Consider the following 9,469-nt stretch of genomic DNA (forward strand, 5'->3'; position numbering starts at 1 on the left):
CACCACCACCCCCCCGCTGCAAGGGGAGCCGCTGCAGCAAGTCAGGAAAACTCCAGTGTGCATGAAGATTGGAGCGCTTGCAGTTTGCATCTTTGTTGCAAAACTCAGCTCCAGAAGAGAGGCAAGGCAAAGTCTTTTGTGCTCCCCTCCCCCACCAAAGCAAAGGGGAAAATGTCTCAGGCGAGAGGTAAGGCTCCTGCGTCTGTTCCTTGCAAATCTGCAAAAAGCCGTGCATGCATTTCGAAGTGCATGCATGCATTTTATCGGGATGCAATTGCATTTTGAAGTTTGAGGCTTTCAATGGCTCTCAGTTGCATTTCCTGTTTAGTATGTGCCTTTCTTTTTTTTTTTTTTTTTTTTTTTTGCAGACACACACACACACACACGCACACACACACACACACAGTTCCTGTAAGGCAGGGCTTTGCAGTTCAGCTGTGCGTTGACGTTATTTGAATTCTTCTGCGGGGATTACTGAGCCCTTTTTTTGCCTTTTGCACAGTCAGGACAGATAAAGGGTGGCGAGGAGCAGATGCATTCGCCGCTGCCTGCGCGCATGCAAAATGGGCACCGTGCATGCGATTTGCAGCTCGTTTCAAGTGCAAAATGCAATGAAAACTTTGCAAGAAGTCCGTGCAGGAGATGAAAGGTGAAACTTGAGCGGAGTTACCAGGAATTAAATATATACCTATGTTTCCATGGGGAAGTATTGTTCTTGTGCCAGGACTGAGATCATTTTCCACGGGTTTCTCTCTCCCCCCACCCCGCCACCTCTTTAATATTTGGTAACTTTTGGTCAGAGGCAGCGGTGTGGGTTGTAACACCAGGGCGCTAAGAGCATGCAGAAGGGCTGCTTTATTTAGCATTTCGGGGCGCTTCGGATGGAGCAGGAGGGGACAACAGTGATTTTGGTTTATATCTTACTTATTTTTTAAATTTAATTTAACTTTATTTATTTTCTATCTTATTTTCTATCTTATTTTCTATCTTATTTTCTATCTTATTTTCTATTTTATTTTCTACTTTATTTTCTATTTTACTTAATTTTCTGCATTTTCTTTAATTTTCTGCATTTTCTTTTCTTTATTTTATTGTCTTGCCAGCGTGCTGAGGATGCCTCGATCTTTGCTTTTTAACTTGATTATTCCGGAGTGGCTCTGCCGTGTGTCCTGCAAGCGGGGGGGTGATGGTGGTGGTGGGAGGAGGTGGAGAATTTAATATTGCAGAAACGCCGTGGGAATGCCATGGTCCCTGCAAGCCCAGGCTGGGATGTTTCAGGAGTTGCTCCGGCCATTCATTGGGAAAGGAGATGCCCAGATGTCAGCGCTTTTGGAGCTTCTTTTAAATGTTTGGATTTAATTTTGCAGCCCTCGCACGTCTTGGGGAGTGGGGGGGTGGGTGAGAGACAGTGGTGGGAGAGCAGCTCCCAAACTGGGATGGGGCTTTTTGTTGTTGTTTTGTTGTTTCCTTTTCCTTTTTTTTTTCCTCTATTTTTTTGGTCTTTTTTACGACATCTGTGAGGGCAGTGGCCTTCCACGCCGAGCCTTGCTGGGAGGACACGGGGAAGGAGGTGCTTTCGCAGCTCTTGCCACACAGTTTTCCTTTGTAAGAAAAATGTAAAGTTGTTGTATAATTTATTCCTAATTTGGGTTTGCTGCAGTCATCTTTTCCAGCCAAGCAGCAAATGGTAAAAGTTTCCAATAGAAAGAGCCAAGGAAGTTTGATAACGCAAAACTGAACCAAGCGGTACCCAGAGCACGCTGGCGCGGGCAGAGGGAATCCCTGCGACCCCCATGGAGAGGCATGGGAGCAGCTGCATCCCAGGGGTCCCCAAAAAGCCTGGGGCTGGGAGAGCCCGAGGGACCCTCCCAGGGCACCACTCGGCCTCGTCCGTCCTTCTCCGTACCAGGGAAATGGGCAAATCCAAGCGGACAGCCCAAAACCCGCGATCCCGATGCACGGCATCGTTCTGGAAGGCGTTTTTGCGCCCCTCTCGCGCGCTGCAACCCGAGCGTCGACGCTTGAATTCCTGCCGCAGATAAGTTTTCCCTGTTCAGCTGTCGAGGCCGAGGTTTTGCTCGGGAAGGGGTTTTGGCGCCGGGGTTTGCACCAGAGATGCCGTTCCCGGGGATGGATTTGGGGAGGCGTGAGCCGCCGCCGCCGCCGCGCAGGATCGGCTTTCATGCGTCGCGCAGGAGGTTCCTCCTCGGCTTTCTGAAATACCGCACAGGGCTGCGCAGCCCTCTCCCTGCTTTGAATCCTTTCCAAAGTGGTTCATTTGCCAGAGATTAAGGGTTTTTTTGTGCCTTAGTGCTGCTCGTCGTGGGGACGGCAATCGGGAGGGTTATTTCTGATCAGATTTATTCCTCGGAGGAACCTCACCTGGTTAAGCTGCTCCTTGGACCATACCTGTGCCACACAAAGCGGCAGAGCTGATCCGCATCCTGCATGGGCTGTAGAGGATGAAACTATTCCCAAATTTGGGAAGCAGCAGTTTCATTTCTGGCCCTTTCCGCAGATGTCAGCATCCTGAGCCACCTCACCGTGATGGGCTTCCCAAAACCGCGGCCACCGAAACTCAGATCAAATCAGGAAGACACCGCCGGGTACAAACTTGTAATCCACCCCATGCTTATATCTACTTTCATTCCGTCTTTTTAAGTTGCAAAATGGTATTTTTTTATTTTAAAAAAATCTCATTTTTCCTCAGAAAATGAGATTTCCCCAAGCCCAGCAGGTCCCAGGTCTGTGTCTCACCTTTAGAGATGGGTCTGTTCCAGCCAAGGGGGACGTGGTGTTGATGGGAGCTCAGAAGTTGTTGAATCATTGCCCCACAGTGGCACATTTGGCTGTCATGACTAATAGGATATTATTCTGGAAAAGGAAAATAAAGCAAAAAAAGCAGAGGTCCATATTAATTGCAAGCTAAACACAGTTTGAGGCTATAAATCAGAACTGTGGTGACAGCAGATACATTCAGGAGTCTTCCAAATTCGTTGTAATGGGGGAATTATTCACTCCTGAAGCCCGCATCAGAGAAGCAACCTGCAAATATGCAAATTTCTCCATTGAAATAAGAAAAGGGAAAGGGGGAGCAGTTCCCATTAGAGCACTAATTCATAAATGGCACATTGAAATGCGCTGCGTTTAACTATTAATATTGCTGCCCATCGATCTCATTCCCAATTCTTAGACTCTGTTGTTTCAAATACCATTTTTTTCTGTGCTGTAGCTGAGAAGGGACACTGAGATTATGAGAACCACGTCCCACGTGATGCTGCCTGAGCGTGTACCCTATGGACTTTGATCAAAGGCCCTGCACCTATTCAAAATAGTACATTTCATGTAAAATGCTCTTTTTTAGAGAAATCCAGCTAGAAGTCTCAGGGGAACAGATGTAAAGCTGAAATGGTAGGGGTTTTTTTGGTGGGTTGTTTTTTTTTAAATCCTAGGTAAGTGGCAGGTTTTTGCTGGTATAAAAGGAACCGGGGAGCAGCGTGAGGCTCCCGTTGGTTGTGCAAGGTGCGGTTTGCCTCGTCAGCACCTTGGCAAGGGCAGGGCCAGCGGGGCCAGGGCACGGTCAGCGAGGTGCAAGCCCGGCAAGGCCCAGCCTAGCAGCAAAACCAGCCCTTTTCAGTTCAAATTGCCGATTTTATTTTAAATTCTATTAATTTGGAGACTGTGTTGAATTCCTCTTTCACCCTGTTGCATGCACTGCCTGCTCTGCTGGTGATGGAGGCGTCTGGGAACCCGCTTTGGGTTAAGAGGGGTCAAACGTTTATAAAGAGGTTTAAGAGCCTCACGCAATGCAGTGCGGGAGGAATTAAACACCACAGGGCCACCTACTTTGGGTAGAAAATATTAGGCTAGAAATGATGTCCAATATCAGCCAAATCTCAGCTCTGCGCAGCTGAGCTAAGAGGGAGCCAGTACACCCAGTTCAGCCCCTCCAGTTGCTGCCTTTTGTTTCCTGCTCCCGCTGCATTGCACTATGGATGCATTCGCAACACTGCTGCCCCCTCCACCCCAGGCAGCAAAATTTGGGCTGCAAAAACCAGAGTGCATTTGCAGGGTGCCCTGTCCCCATGTCCCGACATGTCCTGACAGCCAGCAAGGTGCTGGTCAGGGCAGCAGCTCCCTGGTCCTAACCTGGATGCTCTGCAGGGACAGGAGGACACAAACATTTTAAATTATACAAGTCATTATAGCAATAAAAGTGATAAATTGCAGGGGAAAAGGAGCAAAGGAGCCGTTTTCCCCTCCCAGCTGAAAAAAGCAGAGGTTTCTCGCCGCCACAGTAAGCGTTGCGCATTTGTCACTTTTAGTCACCAAAAGAAATGGGGCTTCCTTTGGGGTGAATTCCCTCCCATGACACATAGGCAAGCTGCTAAGGTGAAGCAAATGATGTGCAATTAAAACCACAGGAGTAATTTAGAGAGATGAGACACTACATTCCTCCGAGAGTGTTTGCATTAATGGAGCGCAATTACCTTGGAAGTTGATGGCAGATTTGCACATTGTGCGTCCTGTGGTTGCAAATACACACGATGACTAAAAAGTTGCTTTCCCCCCCCCAAACAATACATGTATTTGACGTCACTTGTCCATTTTCTCTTGAGGAAAAGAGTCATAACACCACCTGTAGAAGCCTCGCAGAAAAGGATTTAAAAACAACACATCTGAAACAAGCTCCGGTCCCTTTTTTAAGCTGGAAAAAGGAAAAGAGCATGGGAGCTTTAGTTGCACAGGAGCAGGAACGCACTTGGAGGACCACAGGGGCTGTTACTCCAATTGTGGGGCACAGTTGCAATTCCCAACCCTTTTCTGAAAGGTTCCCTTTCTTCACCCCTTAAACTTGCCTTTCTATCGCTCATCCTGCCCCCATTACGGCCCAGATAATTCTGAGTAAGGGAAAGGGGTAGAAACCAGAGGACAGAGGTGTCCCTTGCTGTGGTCACTCATTTTTTGGGTGACAATCAGGGCATTGTGTGAGTTTGGCAGCGTGGCCACCAGCAGCATCATTACATGAAGCGCTGAGTCAGTCTCTGGTGGCTGGATAAGTTGCAGGACTGTTCTTTTAATTTTAGATGTGGACAGAGCTATAATTATAAAGAAAAGTTTCATTACCTGTAGAGTTACTTCACTGCCTTCCTTAGGGCCTGTCTGGGAGTAATTGAAGAGATTACAGCCAGAGCAATGTTAGCAGGAGAGCAGATCTGGGACCCTGGAGCTGAGCTGCCTTAGATATTATGCTTTATGGTGGCAAAGTGGTGAAGGATGTTCAGTGCAATTTCCAGCTCTACTCGTTGTGCAAAAAGTATTATTATTATTTGCTTTTGTCTTCCAAATCCACAATATTCTGCATGTTGACAAGTGCAAATAGAAAAAGTGCCTTCTGCTCAGTGATCCTGGCTCTGTAAAAAGCAACTTGGAGAGGGGAAGCCTGAGACTCTCACTTGTAGGGCTTTCATCTCCAAGCCGAAATTAAAACTATCCTTTATAAGTTAGGAATTCCGAACACCAAATTGATGTTGCAGAGGGCTCGTCCCACCATGAAAGTCTCTGGGGTGCTAAAGCACTTCTGAGTCACGTTTACTTTGGAGATGCTGCAGATGCTGAGCATCCTTTCTGGGAGCACCAAGCAGCCACTTGTGCATCGTGGTCTGTTGGTGCTAGCAAAGCTTTGCATGTAGTGAAGTGCTTTTTGGTTTGCATCCCATAGTCAAGCAGAGGCCTGAATTTGTACAAACATGGTACTCTGCAAAAAGCCTAAGGAGCATCACGCAAGCAGCCTCTGCAGCTGAAATGGTTTCATATTTGGGAAAAAAGATTGCAGAGAAAAACGCATTTCTCCCCCCCTGTTTGAGCAGGAAAACTTCCCTGAGCAGAGCTGATCCAGTTTCTTGCTGTTGCTGTTTTGTTAGCCTACTTAGCTTGCAATTTCATAATCGAGGATAGATTTTCCTAGCCTGCACCCAAGCAAATAAAAAAATTATTAGAACTGAAGCCCAAGCAGCAGCTACTTTTACTGCACTCGGATGAAATCAGTGGGGGGCAGAGAGAACTAAACCCAAAATACAAACCGGCAGAAGTTGCAGATGAGATGTCGAAGATAAGGCAGCAAAAGAAAAGAAGCACAGGAGTCGACGCTTCCCAGTGTCTGCAGCAAGAGGCCCTTAATGAAGGCTGAATCAGCATAGACTTGGTAGCTGCTTTTGAAGGAGGATCTTTTTCTAAACAAAACTCCGTAATTGCACTCAGTGAAACAACGCTTATCGGTGCCAAATGGCCTCAGAGCATCATCCGGCCCCTCTTCTGCGGCGGTCCCAGCCTTTTGTGCTTGTTTTCATCCTGCAATGGGGCCTGGTCCTGACCTTCCTCATCCCTGGGTTTTCAGCAGGGCCTATTTGACACTCAGGCAATGCGTTAGATTATAAACCAATTACAGCTTCACTCCACGTTACCATTCCTCTTCAGGATGTTTATGGCTTCCCCCAGTAGTTCAGTATCTGAAGTAGAAAATGACTTAAATAAGTGTTTTGTTCTGACACCTCTGAAGTAATGGAAGTCCCCATCTGGCAAAGACAACCCTGGCCAGAGAACCAGCATGGGGAAGAAAGGGAGATAGAAAATTTAAGGGAAACCCAGCACTAATTACTGGGTTTCTTTCCCTGAATCCCAGCATTGATTGCTGGGTTTATTCTCCCTCTATCTGCTCCCATCAGCTCCCAGCATCTCCCATCTCTCGCACACAGGAGCCCCAGTAAGTGCCTGCTGGACGAGCGTGCTCACACGAGTCCCTGCATGTCAGAGGTGCAGCATTCCCTTCAAAAACAGGGCGCAGGGGATGAGAAGGTCCTGCTGGCACCAGGAGGGTTTGTGCAGCGCCGAGCACTGCCCTTGGCACCCGCTCCGTGTTCCCGGGGCGCTTTTCCAGTGCTGGCAGCTGGCACCCATTTAGAGGCACACTTCCCAGCTTTGATTTCAACACAGCCCTTTCTTCCTAGGACTGCTTTCATTGCCTGCAATTAGGGTCTCCAGCACTGCAAAAGTATGAAGAAATAAAACCCCAAATTTGGCTTTGAAAGGACTGGAATTAATTTCTTCTTCCAAACAGCTGATGCTGTGGCCTTTTGAAAAGGAGCTGTCAGCCCATGATCATAGCATTTGTGCCTGCTACTCCCCAGGGATTAAAGCATAGATATGTGACATTTATTGCAGTTTTATTCAAGGAGTGAAACACCTGTAGGAGCTGGGAACAGCTGTCCCCCTCCTTCCAGTTGGCTGCATCACGAAGGAAAAGACGGGGACTTTACACGCTCTCATCAAAATGCCAAAACCCCTTTGGGCAAAGCTACATCTTCAGTAGATTTGTTTAAGCACCGAGCCTCAGCGCTCAGCAAAAATGTCTCAGCAGAAGGACAAGCCGCAGCACAGGGCTTTTGGCTTTTTGATCTGAGCTTCATTTCCAAACCCCACATAGATTTTTCGGACAGGGAAGCTGCGACAGGTTTCATTCTAAGCCTGAGCACCACTGAAGTTTTGGGCATGGAGATGTAACCTTAACCTGCAGTCCCTTCCTGCAGGTTTGCTCCTCCAAACGGAAAGATGCTGATGGTGAATGCAGCAGCTCACTCCCAAGCAGACTTCAGTACTTAACTGTACTAATTAAGTGTTTTCAAAAACCACAAGCCTGACCTTCACTGCATGCCCACAGATTTTTCTCTCATTTAACAAGCACAGGGCTGACAGAGTCGCCTATTAAAGAGAAGAAAGGCAACGCTCGAGATGCTCTGCTGTTTTTCAACCTGTTCCAAAGCGTTTTCTGCTTTTTAACTCTGAGAGATGGAAACCATAACCTCCTAATAACCTACCAGGAGAAACCAGGCTGGAGGCAAGGAGTGCTTGGCTCAAATAAAGCCCAAAGTCTGATAAAATAGTGAATGGAAGGTTATGCAGGTACCTATGGAATGAGCCATAACAGCCACCATGTGTACAGGTAACCAGAGCCATTTCTGTGTGGCATGGAGTTGTCCTTTGGGATATACCCTCTAGAAAAGAGATAAAGGCAATTCACACAGACTCCGACTTCCTCACCTTTACCCAAGGACACCACCAATTTGTTCACTGCTAATACAACTTGGAACATCTCTGCAGAGAACCTGAATTCCTGCCAAGGAATCGGTTTTACAAATTAAGTTAAAAGACCAGACTGGTGCTGTGCACTGCGTGAAAGGACATCGCAAAAAAAGGCACCCCCACCAGAGCAGCATCCAAACTGGAGGGAGAGCCCAAAATAGTCCCTGGCAGCTGGGGAGGGTGACACAGACGCCGCATTCAGAGATGATTAGTAGTAAGAGACAAGAAAGACCGAATTTGCAGCAAGCACCTTTTTGGCAGGGAGCAGGACCTCAGGGCTTGCCCCTCGCCCGGTGTTTGTGGGGGGACAGGATGGGAGCGCACCCCTGCTCGTGGGCCCCCGAGGCAGGCAGCACCGCAAGCTCCCACGTAGCACGGCTGCAGCTTCATTCATGTCATTCGGCGGCTTCCTCTACAGCCAAGCATGTGATTTATTTTTCATTTTTTTTTGCCTTTTTCTTCCCCTCAAAAACATTTGGTTACTTCCCCCACAAGAAAGCAGCAGCTTTATGCCTGATAAGAGGCTGGAACAGCTTCCTGCGCCGGGAGAGCGTTCCTCCTCCTGCTTTTCCTGCGCCGACCTCCGAACAATGCCAGCTCTTCCAGCACCGGCTTCACCTCCAAACACGCTCATGTAGGGCCCATCCTGTGCAAGCATCTCCCCCCCCCCAGCCAGCACCCCCTGCAAAATACAGGGCTCCTTACTCAGGAGCTGGCTTTAAAAAGGCTTTGCCGCAGCTGAAACGCAAGGAGCAATCTGGGAGATTGAATCAGAGCCGATTCAGAGCAGCTGTAGCCAAGCAGGGCCCTCATTTGAAGGAAGCTCTGAAGAATTTTTTTTCTTTCCCCTTAAAAGAGAAGCCGAATATGATTTTATGGGTTTTTTTTTTTTCGTGCTCTGATCTTGAAAGCACTTGTGCACGTGCTAAACGTGGAGTGTACAAGTCCTTTTGCAGGAGTCAGTGGGACTGAATGTGCTCGGAGCTGAGCACACCCAGAAGGATTTACAAGGTTGGGGCTGTATTTTGTCCCGGTTGCTAGGTAGGATGGACATTATGGATCTGTGTAGGTGATTTATACAACTCTGCTTTCTCTTGGTTTTTTTTTCCCCTCCCATTTCTGCTTATCTGTTCTTGCAAAGTAGGAAGCAGTACGATATTTGTGAGCATGTGTATATAACCGAAATGAGAGTCTTGGACCTCGCGCCGGGAGCTCTAAGGAGGCTTTGATGGGAAGGCTCATAAAGGGAGTTTTGTATTTGCAGCTCCTGATGTAGAAGGCTGGGTGGGGAGATGTAACCTGATGAGGTTTGTTCCATGTAGACGTGTAG

Source organism: Mesitornis unicolor, unplaced genomic scaffold, assembly GCF_000695765.1.
Source record: "Mesitornis unicolor isolate BGI_N332 unplaced genomic scaffold, ASM69576v1 scaffold14983, whole genome shotgun sequence".
NCBI classification, from domain to species: Eukaryota; Metazoa; Chordata; class Aves; order Mesitornithiformes; family Mesitornithidae; genus Mesitornis; species Mesitornis unicolor.